Source organism: Procambarus clarkii, chromosome 29, assembly GCF_040958095.1.
Source record: "Procambarus clarkii isolate CNS0578487 chromosome 29, FALCON_Pclarkii_2.0, whole genome shotgun sequence".
NCBI classification, from domain to species: Eukaryota; Metazoa; Arthropoda; class Malacostraca; order Decapoda; family Cambaridae; genus Procambarus; species Procambarus clarkii.
Genome location: NC_091178.1, coordinates 21,880,462 through 21,895,461, shown reverse-complemented (window position 1 = coordinate 21,895,461; position 15,000 = coordinate 21,880,462).

Here is a 15,000-nt window from a genome sequence, read left to right as displayed (position 1 = left end):
AGAAAAACAACAGTAAAGGAACAGGTTATGAAATTAAGGATAGGGGCGGAAGGATTCACTACAAATGACAAGGAAGTGTGTGAGGAGTTGAATAAGAAATTCCAGGAGGTCTTCACCTTAGAGCAAGGAGAAATTCCAGAGGTAAGAGAGGGGAATAGCTAACCAGGAACCACTGGAAGACTTTGAGATTACCAGTGGGGAAGTAAGGAAGTGTTTACTAGAGTTGGATGTGACAAAGGCTATACGCCCAGATGGAATCTCCCCTTGGGTTCTAAAGGAAGGAGCAAGAGTACTGTGCCTACCACTCTCCATAGTGTATAACAAATCACTGGCAACAGGGGAACTGCCAGATATTTGGAAAGCAGCTAACGTAGTCCCGATATACAAGAAAGGGGATAGACAGGAGGCACTGAACTACAGGCCAGTGTCCCTAACCTGCATACCATGCAAGCTGATGGAGAAGATTGTGCGAAAAAAACTAGTGGAGCATCGGGAGCGAATGAACTTTGTAATACAGCATCAACATAGGTTCAGGGATGGCAGGTCCTGCCTCACAGGGTTACTTGAATTCTACGACTAGGCAACAAAAATAAGGCAAGAAAGAGAAGGGTGGGCAGACTGCATATTTTTGGATTGTCAGAAAGCCTTTGATACAGTGCCACATAAGAGGCTAGTGCGAAAGTTGGAGATGCTGGCTGGAGTGAAAGGGAAGGTACTCCGGTGGATAGAGGAGTACCTAAGCAACAGGAGACAACGAGTCTGTGTGAGGGGTGAGGTCTCAGATTGGCGAGACGTTACAAGTAGAGTCCCGCAGGGGTCAGTCCTTGGACCTATACTGTTTCTGGTATATGTAAATGATCTCCCAGAGGGTATAGATTCGTTCCTCTCAATGTTTGCCGACGATGCAAAAATTATGAGGAGGATTGAAACAGAGGATGATAGTAGGAGGCTAAAAGATGACCTAGATAGACTGAGTGAATGGTCCAACAAATGGCTGTTGAAGTTCAACCCGAGTAAATGCAAAGTAATGAAACTAGGCAGTGGAAACTGGAGGCCAGACACAGGATACATAATAGGAGATGAAGTACTTAATGAAACAGACAGAGAGAAAGATCTAGGAGTTGATATCACACCAAACCTGTCTCCTGAAGCCCACATAAAGAGAATAACGTCTGCGGCATATGCGAGGCTGGCTAACATCAGAACGGCATTCAGGAACCTGTGTAAGGAATCATTCAGAATCTTGTACACCACATATGTAAGACCAATCCTGGAGTATGCGGCCCCAGCATGGAGCCTGTACCTTGTCAAGCACAAGACGAAGCTGGAAAAAGTTCAAAGGTATGCTACTAGACTAGTCCCAGGACTAAGAGGCATGAGTTATGAGGAAAGGCTGCGGGAAATGCACCTTACGACACTGGAAGACAGAAGAGTAAGGGAGGACATGATCACAACCTACAAAATCTTCAGTTGAATCGACCGGGTAAACAAGGATGAACTATTCAACACTGGAGGGACGCGAACAAGGGGACACAGGTGGAAGCTGAGTACCCAAATGAGCCACAGAGACATTAGAAAGAACTTTTTCAGTGTCAGAGTAGTTAGTAAATGGAATGCACTAGGAAGTGATGTGGTGGAGGCTGACTCCATACACAGTTTCAAATGTAGATATGATAGAGCACAGTAGGCTCAGGAATCTGTACACCAGTTGATTGGCGGTTGAGAGGCGGGACCAAAGAGCCAAAGCTCAACCCCCGCAAGCACAATTAGGTGAGTACAATTAGGTGAGTACACCAATATGGCTTGGGACCCAGCAAAACTCCACTGTCTTAAATCTGCTGGAGATAAGAAACAGACAATGTTGAATCTCGACAACCACAGGATGAACTGGATTAAATGACTACAGAGCCATTAAAAAGGCACTGTGAGAGTTAACTACAACAACAAAGGAAAAGTGACAGCAAGAAAGCTGTTGACAAAGAGCATACAAAATAGCACAAAGTTCTTCTGTGAAGATGCTAGTCTCTGGATGCAGGCAACACATAGGTGTGGTCAGGAAAAACAACAGAGTAGCCTACACCATCTGCAGACTTTGACCCATCTGTAAAGTCGGAAATGGAGCGGGAGTGTGAAGAAAAGTGTGCAAGGAAAAGTACGACATAAGTGAAAGTGAGGAGGGTGTTGTAGGGACTGCACAATGTAGCGAAGACAGTAGCGATCACAGCGATCCTGTAGAGACAGGATGCCTGTTTCGACATACAGGCTTAGGGTACGAGTCGAACGCAAGGCACCAGGGCTGAAGAATAACCCAGTATGGTGCAGAGCATCAAGACAGCAAAGAGTAAAATGAGAAGCAGATGAGTAAGCACGACAACCATAATTGAGTTTAGACAGTACGAGAGAGGAGCGTGCTCGTATCAGCTCCCCAGGAAGTATAACTTACCTTAAGTAAGTTAGGGACCTTAAAACATTCAACTCAGAGGTAAGAGATATGGGGAGACCAAGACAAATGAGTGTTAAAGAATAACCCCATAAGGTTAGCAGAATCTATGCACAAAAGGGGATTACCATAAAGCGACAATGGGGGACGAAGAATGACCTACTTCCGAGTAAAAGTCAGAGCACACGTTTTAGTTGTGAAGAACTTGATGCCATGATTGATTGTCCAGGACGACACGGCATCAATCGCAGGTTGAAGATGCAGTTGGAGGAAAGACAATTCATTACCTCGACATCGAAGGGTAAGATCGCTGACAGAGAGCTAAGAAGATGCCAGAGGAAAGGGAGTAAAGATGATTGAGGGCAACCAGGAAAATGAGCAAGTGCTCAGAACACTACCATGGGGTACACCTTCGTATTGCCGAAAAGAGGCAGAATGGTACAAACCCTCACTCTAAAGGAACGATTAGAGAGGAAGCTTTGTAGGAAGAGAAGGAGATTACCACGAAGGCCAAAGTAACAGAGTTGGGACAGAATACAGTATGCCATCTCCAGGTGGTGTCATATGCCTTTTCCAGGTCAAAAAAGGACAACAGTAACAACAGAGATCTTTGCAGCAAAAGCAGTATGAATATAGACATCAGGTTCATCAAGACATCAGTCATGTTTTGACACTTGCAAAAGCCAAATTGAGAATGGGAGAGGTGGCAATAGTGTTCCAAAAACCACATCATACCGACATTGAACATACATTCAAAGAGTATCGAGACGCAACTCGTGAGGGCAATAGGGCAGATGTCCTTAGGAGCTGTCCCTAGCGACCCTGGTTTCCGAATAGGAAAAACAACCACCTCAAGCCAGTCCTTGGGGACGGATGACGACTCGCAGATGCAGTTAAACAGATTCAGTATATACTGAAATGTGCATTGTGGGAGATGACATTCATTATGAGATGTTTTGCCATCTGAGCCTGCTGCCATAGAACCGCAATGAGTCAGGGCAGACTGGAGTTTGGAAAGAGAGAAATGATCATTATAGAGAAGCTGGAGATGCATGTGAAAATCTATGGAACAAGATTCATGAAGGTGCTTACGAATAAGATGGAGGAAGACTAGAACTGGAGCCAAGAGTCGAAAAACGGGGAACCCAGTTCGGTGGCAACCGACACTGGATCCACCACAATAGAACCACAGAAGTGAAAGACTGGCGAGATATCTGGAACAAACTTACCCGATATCTTACAGATTTTCTTCCTGATCTGGGGCAGAGGAATATCAGTCGTAATGGTGAAGACAAAAGATTTCAAACTCACACGTTTAGCCGTACGGACCACACTCGCCTTGTGAAACGAAAGAAAACAAACAACCATCAATCTGCATCTGTCTTTCTTCTATGCTGCGCTCTTACAGCAGACAGCCAAAACACAGCCTGCAGTCAACCAGGGAACGCACTTCCACATGCCTCAGGAGGTAGAGCGAGGAATATCTTGAGGTTATCTTGAGATGATTTCGGGGCTTTAGTGTCCCCGCGCCCCGGTCCTCGACCAGGCCTCCACCCCCAGGAAGCAGCCCGTGACAGCTGACTAACACCCAGGTACTTATTTTACTGCTAGGTAACAGGAGTATAGGGTGAAAGAAACTCTGCCCATTGTTTCTCGCCGGCGCCCGGGATCGAACCCAGGACCACAGGATCACAAGTCCAGCGTGCTGTCTGCTCGGCCGGCCGGCTCCCAGAGGGCAGAGGGCAGCGTCTAAAATGGTGTGATAAAAAGGAGTAAGGCTTGAGGGAGAGGCAGATCAGAGAGGTCGAAAAGAGTAGCATGTAGGGTGAATAGATTCCAGTTAGCCTTGGCAAACTGCCACCTAGGGACGGAGACGGAAGGGTGAAAAGAGAAAAAGGTGACAAGGATGGGGAAATGGTTACCGTTATGGAGGTCCCGAAGAACCCGCCATGTGAAATCTAAATAAAGAGAACAGAGGCAGGAGAGAAAGATCAAGACAGGAGACGGTGCAAGAGCAGGTGTCAACATAAGTGGGTTCACCAGAATTCAGAAGAGACAGAGAAGAACAGAGGACGAACCCTTCGGGAAGGCGGCCCCGTGTGCAGAACATCGCCCCAGAGAGTATGCCGACAGGTAAAATCACCCAACAGGAGCACAGGCTCTGGTAAAGAGTCCAATAGGTGTTTAAGACCAGGAAGAGAAAGTGGGAAATTTGGGGGGAGATAAATGGAACAGACTGTATACCAATTACTCAAAAGATATGGGCCACAGAACACTCAATGTGCAACTGGAAAAGTATGGGGACGAAGGTAATATCAGTACGAATCAAAAGAGCAGTAGTGTTATGCGCCCTAGCAAAAAATGGAGGGGGGAAGAGAATGGTGTAACCACGGAAGTGACCAGGACAAGTGCCAAGCATCGGCTCCTGGAGACAGACACAAAGCAGTGAAAACTGTGATATCCGAAGCTGGAATTCATAGAAGTTGGCATAAAATACACGAATATTCAAATGAAGAATAAACATTGTCAAAAATAGAGAGAATAGAAATAGAGAACACGGGTCAAACAAAGGCAAATTAAAACAATATACTAAGTAAGATCAGGATCAGTGAAATTGGGGTTATGGGGCATAGATAAATCTAGCAAGAACAGGTAAATCTATCAAGAACAGGTAAATCTATCAAGAACAGGTAAATCTATCAAGAACAGGAAAATCTAGAAAGAACAGGTAAATCTAGCAAGAACAATGGAGTCAAGGTAGTGGTAGGATGAACCAGAGGGGGACTGACAGGGTCCAGAGCAGCATTGGAGAGGTGCAGTCAAGGCAATCAGGGAGAGGAGGGGCAGAAACAGGGGAGGGCAGCATCCAAGAGAGAATTGAGGGCCAAGGGAATTTCCATATTTGGGACAGAGTACTTAACCACCGAAATGGGAGGGGGATTCAGGGATAGAGTCGGAGTCGGAAGGTGAGGAAGAGATTGATGCCTTCTTACCTGCTGGGTAGGAAGAAGAGGAGCCAGGCTTATGTTTCTAATATAGACAGGTGTGCCAGCAGCATCGTACTGGGCGACAGCCGTTGCAGTCTCAACAGGAGAAGGAGAACAGGAGCAGTCAATATGAAGATTGCTGGGAGGAGGGACAACGACCAGGATGGACAGGCGGTGTGGAGGGCCAAAATACAAGAGGGGAGGGGTGAGAAGGAAAGAGGGCACAGGAGACAGGGAAGACTGGGAAGGAAGGAAGGAAGGAAGGAAGGAAGGAAGGAAGGAAGGAAGGAAGGAAGGAAGGAAGGAAGGAAGGGAAGGGAGACACCAGACAGAGATCTAGGAGGAAGACCCTCTGGCCCAGAATTTAATAGAGCAGGTGAGGTGGTGGTGGTGGTGGTGTCCAGGTCCATGGCCTGGAAACGGTTGCAAAACTGAGAAAGTGGGAGAGGACGACAAGTGAAACGCAATATACGAGTATAAGACATGCCAGAGGAAGATAAAAGATGGCGTACTTGGCGTCTCACCTCAAGAAAAGATAAATGATTCTGATGTTTCAAACTGAGGATGGCTTCCTCAAATTTGTATTGCACACATGTGCGAGAGAAGGTAGGGTGGGCATCACTGCAATTGACGCAGTGAGCTTGGGAAGAAAAGCACTGTCTCATAATGACCTGAGTATCCACACAAGGGGCATAGGGACACGGCACTTGTGCATTTGAAGCGATCATGCCCAAATTTCCAGCACCTATTGCAGAGGGAGGAGAACAGATGCTCCTGAATGGAGCACCTGGCACCAGCAAGAATTACGGAAGACGGAAGGGACCTACTATCAGAAGTGATCTTCATTACACAAAGAGACTGGCCAGGATGACCACGAGGGAGGTCGAGTAACATATCAATCTAGAGCATTGAATGGCCTTGGATTTCAAGGATATGTTTATGTTATTTTATGTTATTTTTTGTTATTTTATGTTATTTTTTGTTTTTTATTATTTTTTTTATTTTATGTTATTTTATTTATTTTATGTTATTTTATGTTATTTTTTATGTATGCTGCAGAGGGCCTATTGACCTATACCTCTATATTGGTTCAGAGTCTTGAAGTGGGTAGAACATACAGTAGTTGTGTATTAATTGGCTGTTGATTGCTGGTGTTGACTTTTTGATGTGTAGTGCCTCGCAGATGTCGAGCCTCCTGCTATCGCTGTATCTATCAATGATTTCTGTGTTGTTTGTTAAGATTTCTCTGGTGATGGTCTGGTTGTGAGAAGAGATTATATGTTCCTTGATAGAGCCTCTATGGAGATTATATGGAGAACATTATAATCTCTTCTCACAACCAGACCATCACCAGAGAAATCTTAACAAACAACACAAAAATCATTGATCGATACAGCGACAGCAGGAGGCTCGACATCTGCGAGGCACTACACATCAAGAAGTCAACACCAGTAATCAACAGCCAATTAATATACAACTATATTCTACCCACTTCAAGACTCCGAACTAATATAGAAGCATCAAGAGGAAGTATGGGCCAATAGGCCCTCTGCAGTTACTTCCATTCTTATGTTCTCTTAACTAAGTTATACCCATTGTTTCATGTTTTGTCTTGTGCTTGTCCCAAGTTTGTTCACCTCACCCAAAACTGTTGTACCATATCACCTCACCCAAATGCGAGTATAAGTATGGATGTATAATGAGTGTTTACAGGTCACAGTTGTGTGTGTAAACTAAAGTCTTTGAAAATGTAATCAGTTATTACGAAACGCGTTCAGGCGTCGCGTCAGACTTGAAATAAAAATGAATTTTGGAGAATTGATTTTTCAATTACCATTGACAGTGAAAAGAAACATAAGAAATATTGAGAAAATTTGCATTAGAATTATTAATCTTACCTTTTCGGTCATATTTAACATATTTATTATATATATATATATATATATATATATATATATATATATATATATATATATATGTCGTACCTAGTAGCCAGAACGCATTTCTTGCCCTACTATGCAAGGCCCGATTTGCCTAATAAGCCAAGTTTTCCTGAGTTAATATATTTTCTCTAATTTTTTTTTATGAAATGATAAAGCTACCCATTTCATTATGTATGAGGTCAGTTTTTTTTATTGGAGTTAAAATTAACGAAGATATATGACCGAACCTAACCAACCCTACCTAACCTAACCTAGCCTATCTTTATAGGTTAGGTTAGGTTAGGTAGCCGAAAAAGTTAGGTTAGGTTAGGTTAGGTAGGTTAGGTAGTCGAAAAAATTATTAATTCATGAAAACTTAGCTTATTAGGCAAATCGGCCCTTGCATAGTAGGCTGAGAAGTGCGTTCTGGCTACTAGGTACGACATATATATATATATATATATATATATATATATATATATATATGTCGTACCTAGTAGCCAGAACGCACTTCTCAGCCTACTATGCAAGGCCCAATTTGCCTAATAAGCCAACTTTTCATGAATTAATTGTTTTTCGACTACCTAACCTACCTAACCTAACTTTTTCGGCTACCTAACCTAACCTAACCTATAAATATAGGTTAGGTTAGGTTAGGTAGGGTTGGTTAGGTTTAGTCATATATCTACGTTAATTTTAACTACACTAAAAAAAAATGACCTCATACGTAATGAAATGGGTAGCTTTATCATTTCATAAGAAAAAATTTAGAGAAAATATATTAATTCAGGAAAACTTGGCTTATTAGGCAAATCGGGCCTTGCATAGTAGGCTGAGAAGTGCGTTCTGGCTATTAGGTACGACATATATATATATATATATATATATATATATATATATATATATATATATATATATATATATATATATATATATATATATATATATATATATGTCGTACCTAGTAGCCAGAACGCACTTCTCAGCCTACTATGCAAGGCCCGATTTGCCTAATACGCCAAGTTTTCATGAAATAATATTTTTTCGACTACCTAACCTACCTAACCTAACCTAACCTGACTTTTTCGGCTACCTAACCTAACCTAACCTATAAAGATAGGTTAGGTTAGGTTAGGTAAGGTTGGTTAGGTTCGGTCATATATCTACGTTAATTTTAACTCCAATTAAAAAAAATTGACCTCATACGTAATGAAATGGGTAGCTTTATCATTTCATAAGAAAAAAATTAGAGAAAATATATTAATTCAGGAAAACTTGGCTTATTATGCAAATCGGGCCTTGCATAGTAGGCTGAGAAGTGCGTTCTGGCTACTAGGTACGACATATATATATATATATATATATATATATATATATATATACACACACACACACACACACACACACACACACACACACACACACACACACACACACACACACACACACACACACACACACGGTCGTAGGGTTTCAGTAAATGTGGGATTTTGGATGGAGCTTCATCAATATGCCGGACGCCACACAATGACAGGAGAGAGGACGAGAGGGAGAAAAAGACGACCCATTCTGGGTATCGGTGCACGAGGTCGAGCAGGAACAGAAATCGTCTCCCAAGATGCTGGAGTGTCATACACTGCCAAAAGAGAAGGTACGTGGACGTAAAAATAAAATGAAGGATTTCAAAATATATTTTTAACTTAATATAAAGTTATGGTTGTTGAATGAATAGCAACAGGGGTATTCAATTGCATACTGGAATCTGAAGCAGCTAAGGTCTTGGTTGACACAAAATACAAGACAATTACGTAAAGTGGAATATTTCAGAGCTTTAAACGTCACATGATTAATTCCTGAGAGTGGATGGCGCCTGGGGCCATGTCAGGCGTAACAATGAAGGAGAGCACACACGTTAAACACAGTCTTCATGCACAGGGGTCACGATGGAGGACTATAGTGTACTGGTTGATGTTGTAAACATATACCGCCATGGACTGCCACTCTCGGATTGGCCTCATCAGTCACACCAGACGCTGCACCAGGACTGACAATCAGGACGCAACTCCATAGTCTCCCGAGACTGAAGGATGCCTACTATTTGCTTTGTAAACATATATAACAAATACATATAAGATGTTCATATAAACATATATAAACGATTTTGTAATCGTTGTAATTTATAACAATAAACAGAGCCAAAGGTGAGAGAAGACTCGGGAGATGAGAGCCTGGTCACCAGCATCTGGCTGGTGAGGTGAGGGACACAGACCCGTCATGGTGAAGAGCCTCTGCACGTGCAGCCGCGCCTCGGACCTCGTCCCTACCACAGCTTCTTCATAAAGGTTAGCTTCAGTAGGTTCCCCAGGATCATTGTCTCCCCCGGCGGCCAGCACTCTCACCAGGCTTATGGTTGACGATCAGGTCAACCAGGCTATTATTCACAGCTGCACGCAGCCTGGCGTGTGAACCACAGCCCTGGCTTGACATTCTCTCGCTTTATTACCAACTGTTTAAGGTAAAGATTAAGCAGAAAAAACAATTATGTTTTTATCCTTAAATTATTATAGCTACGTTTCAGGATTTCCAAATCTGAAGGAAAAGCAAGGAAAGAAATTACTATTATCTTCGTGCACAATATCTCTAATTACCTACTGATGAGTGATCATCACACAGCAGTTGGTGGCCTTCAGTCCTTCCCTCACAACCACCTCCTGGGATATATGTAACAAATGGAAACATTTACCAATGCTAATATCGAGCATCTGTTGGCCCGCGGGTTGCTTCAGTGGGTGCTTTAAGCACTTTATTAATATTCAAAGATGCTTCTCTATACTGGAAATTATTCAGTTGATATACACATAAAATATAAATATCAATGAATAAATAAACAGAGAAATTTAGTTATATATAAACCGCTAGTCATCATGTAATTACGATCAGACCAACTTGTTTCTGAGGTTCTTGATGCTACGAACACACATTAGTTATGATCTGTTAATCTGGGTAACTTCCTTCACGGGTCTGTTGATGGACTCGCTCAGGGCGTCGACAAGAACAGGTAAAACGCGAGAATTAGAACAGCACCAGAAGCTCATATGAACCTTTCTATATTTCATACAAGTTCCATCGCCGATAGTGGAGTCTGGATTAATACTCTTAATCTATCCCAGATTTACCCCCCCCCCAATCACCGAGGGAAATTATATAATATTGGAGGCAGACTGATAAGAAAATGTCAGCAAGTTTTGGTCCAAAACTAATCATGATAAAGAGAGAGTCAACAGCCTCGATGCCAGATTCCTTTCTCTCTCAATTAAAATTCCTGAGCTTCTCCGTTCTGGAGGGCCAAGTAACGAGAGTATTAATACGACAACGTACGTCAGTGAACCATGCTGGTGACCACGTGAGTGAACCATGGTAGTGACCACGTGAGTGAACCATGCTGGTGACCACGTCAGTGAACCATGCTGGTGACCACGTGAGTGAACCATGGTAGTGACCACGTGAGTGAACCATGCTGGTGACCACGTGAGTGAACCATGGTAGTGACCACGTGAGTGAACCATGCTGGTGACCACGTGAGTGAACCATGGTAGTGACCACATGAGTGAACCATGCTGGTGACCACGTGAGTGAACCATGGTAGTGACCACGTGAGTGAACCATGCTGGTGACCACGTGAGTGAACCATGGTAGTGACCACGTGAGTGAACCATGCTGGTGACCACGTGAGTGAACCATGGTAGTGACCACGTGAGTGAACCATTCTGGTGACCACGTGAGTGAACCATGCTGGTGACCACGTGAGTGAACCATGCTGGTGACCACGTGAGTTAACCATGCTGGTGACCACGTGAGTGAACCATTCTGGTGACCACGTGAGTGAACCATGGTAGTGACCACGTGAGTGAACCATGCTGGTGACCACGTGAGTGAACCATGGTAGTGACCACGTGAGTGAACCATGCTGGTGACCACGTGAGTGAACCATGGTAGTGACCACGTGAGTGAACCATGCTGGTGACCACGTGAGTGAACCATGGTAGTGACCACGTGAGTGAACCATGCTGGTGACCACGTGAGTGAACCATTCTGGTGACCACGTGAGTGAACCATTCTGGTGACCACGTGAGTGAACCATGGTAGTGACCACGTGAGTGAACCATGCTGGTGACCACGTGAGTGAACCATGGTAGTGACCACGTGAGTGAACCATGCTGGTGACCACGTGAGTGAACCATGGTAGTGACCACGTGAGTGAACCATGCTGGTGACCACGTGAGTGAACCATGGTAGTGACCACGTGAGTGAACCATGGTAGTGACCACGTGAGTGAACCATTCTGGTGACCACGTGAGTGAACCATGCTGGTGACCACGTCAGTGAACCATGCTGGTGACCACGTGAGTTAACCATGCTGGTGACCACGTGAGTGAACCATGGTAGTGACCACGTGAGTGAACCATGCTGGTGACCACGTGAGTGAACCATGGTAGTGACCACGTGAGTGAACCATGCTGGTGACCACGTGAGTGAACCATGGTAGTGACCACGTGAGTGAACCATTCTGGTGACCACGTAAGTGAACCATGCTGGTGACCACGTGAGTGAACCATGCTGGTGACCACGTCAGTGAACCATGCTGGTGACCACGTGAGTTAACCATGCTGGTGACCACGTGAGTGAACCATGGTAGTGACCACGTGAGTGAACCATGCTGGTGACCACGTGAGTGAACCATGGTAGTGACCACGTGAGTGAACCATGCTGGTGACCACGTGAATGAACCATGGTAGTGACCACGTGAGTGAACCATTCTGGTGACCACGTAAGTGAACCATGCTGGTGACCACGTGAGTGAACCATGGTAGTGACCACGTGAGTGAACCATTCTGGTGACCACGTGAGTGAACCATGCTGGTGACCACGTGAGTGAACCATGCTGGTGACCACGTGAGTGAACCATGCTGCTGACCACGTGAGTGAACCATGCTGGTGACCACGTGAGTGAACCATGGTAGTGACCACGTGAATGGACCATTCTGGTGACCACGTGAGTGAACCATTCTGGTGACCACGTGAGTGAACCATGCTGGTGACCACGTGAGTTAACCATGCTGGTGACCACGTGAGTGAACCATTCTGGTGACCACGTGAGTGAACCATGGTAGTGACCACGTGAGTGAACCATTCTGGTGACCACGTGAGTGAACCATGATAGTGACCACGTGAGTGAACCATTCTGGTGACCACGTGAGTGAACCATGCTGGTGACCACGGGAGTGAACCATGCTGGTGACCACGTCAGTGAACCATGCTGGTGACCACGTGAGTGAACCATGCTGGTGACCACGTCAGTGAACCATGATGGTGACCACGGGAGTGAACCATGGTAGTGACCACGTGAGTGAACCATGCTGGTGACCACGTGAGTGAACCATGCTGGTGATCACGTGAGTGAACCATGGTAGTGACCACGTGAGTGAACCATGCTGGTGACCACGTGAGTGAACCATGGTAGTGACCACACCTGTGACAGGTAAAAACATGCATTTTTTTTATAACAGCACCATCTGTTGCACGTAAGAGCAATATACAATATATAAGATATGTTACAATTCAATTTCAGTGTCTCCAATTTCATTGATATATTGAATTTTCATAGATTTTGATTTATTTTCATTTTGATTTAATTATTTTGTGTGACACTGCGTTGGATTGAGCTATGTTGTTTACCATACCATTTATTTTGTAAGTATAAGTATAACCTGTGACAGGTAAAACCAGTTTTTTTTTCAGAATCAGCGCCATCTGTTGCATGTAACACTGACAGACACTATACTAGATATGTTACGATTCCATTTCAATGTTTCCGATTGCATTGACAAATTGAATTTTCGTGGATTTCAATTTATTTTCATTTTGATTTAAATATTTTGTGAGACATTGCATTGGAATTAAGCTGTGTTTTTTATCATACCTTTTATTTTGTGAGTATAAGAATAGATGCCACACTTGTGACAAGTAAAAATATGATTGTTTTTTTTCAAAACAACGCCATCTGCTGGATGTAAGAGCAACACACGCTATACTAAATATGTTATGATTCCATTTCAATATTTCCGATTTTATTGATAAACTAGCTGTTCCCGCCATGCATTGCTGTGGCTCAGTCTGGTTAAATGGAAAAGAAAGAAAAGAGAAAATGCACGTTTCTATCATGTTTAATTTCCCAATGCTTGTGGGTATACAATATTTTTCTTTATTCCATTGTCTGTGAACAGAGATTGTCTGATTGCTGACTCTAGAACACGCAACATATAATTGTCCATGTGAGAAACAATCTGTGTCTAGATCTAAAGCGCACAATTCTAAAGATTGGCCCTGAGCTTTGTTGATGATGATTGCAAACATCAATCAAATTGGCAATTACAATCTCATAAATTGAAATGGCAAATCCGTTTGAATCATAGGAATGTGAGGAATGAGGACATCTTCACCTTTGAAAGGTCCTGTCAAGATTGTTGCTTCTACGACGTTGCCGAATATTTTTTTTACTGTAGGCCGCGTGCCTTTGCTAAACTTTCGCTGGTTGATATTTCGTAACATGATAACTGGAACGCCGATTTTTAATTACAGTACGTGCGGTGGTATCCCTAACAGATCGAGTGAATTAAAATACTCTATTGGATAATTAACCGCTTCATCTGCCTCCACAACAGTGTCGACGGACTTGTATGTGACTGCCTCCCTTTGTATGTTAGACTGAGTAATATTGTTAAGTTCGTAGACGTCTATGTTCTTGACCACAAGAACAGCTCGTTCACTCAGCCAATTGTGATTCTTGTAATTGGTTTGAATATTGGGAAATACTTTTTCAACCAATTCTTATTTTGACGTCACTAAATTGTAGAAGTTATGAGGCAATGAAATTCGTCCAGAGGTCAGATCAACCGGCACGTTTCCGTTCCCAATTTCCAGAAATTGATGTGAGAATATCTCAGCTGATGAGTCGTTTTGCAGTTGGACACGCATATTTGTAGTTAATTTTAACATCTTTACGTGGCGCCACAAAATAGAATATTTCAGGCAAGCATTTATTTCGTCCGCTGGTGTCGATCGAGGAATCACAGGGAATGTTTGCATGAAATCATCTGCAAGCAATATTAATGCATTCCCAAATGGTCTGCTGTTTCACGCAAATCTTGCAATGATCGATCAAGAGCCTCGAGCGATTTTTTGTAGGCCATTGTGCATTCATCCCAAACAACAAGTTTACATTTCTACAATACTTTTCCCATGCTGGATGCTTTGGAAACGTTGCACGTGGGAGTTTCAATGAACTGCATCTTCAATGGCAATTTCAAAGCCAAAGTAACAGTTCTTCCACCTGGTAGCAATGTCACAGTTATTCCGTACGATGCAAGAGTTAGGGTTTGGCCATTTAAGGATCGAAATGTTGCCATAATCAATCTAATTAGAAAGGTTTTACATTTTCTCCTGGCGCATCTAAGAAGATTTCTCCAACCCCGTTATTGACACTTTGAATTATTTGATCGTAAATGCCTTTTCGCTCAAGCGTTAGCTTAAGAATATTTGATTGCACATACAATAAAAGATCACCCATGTTGTAATTTTGTTCACGACGCAA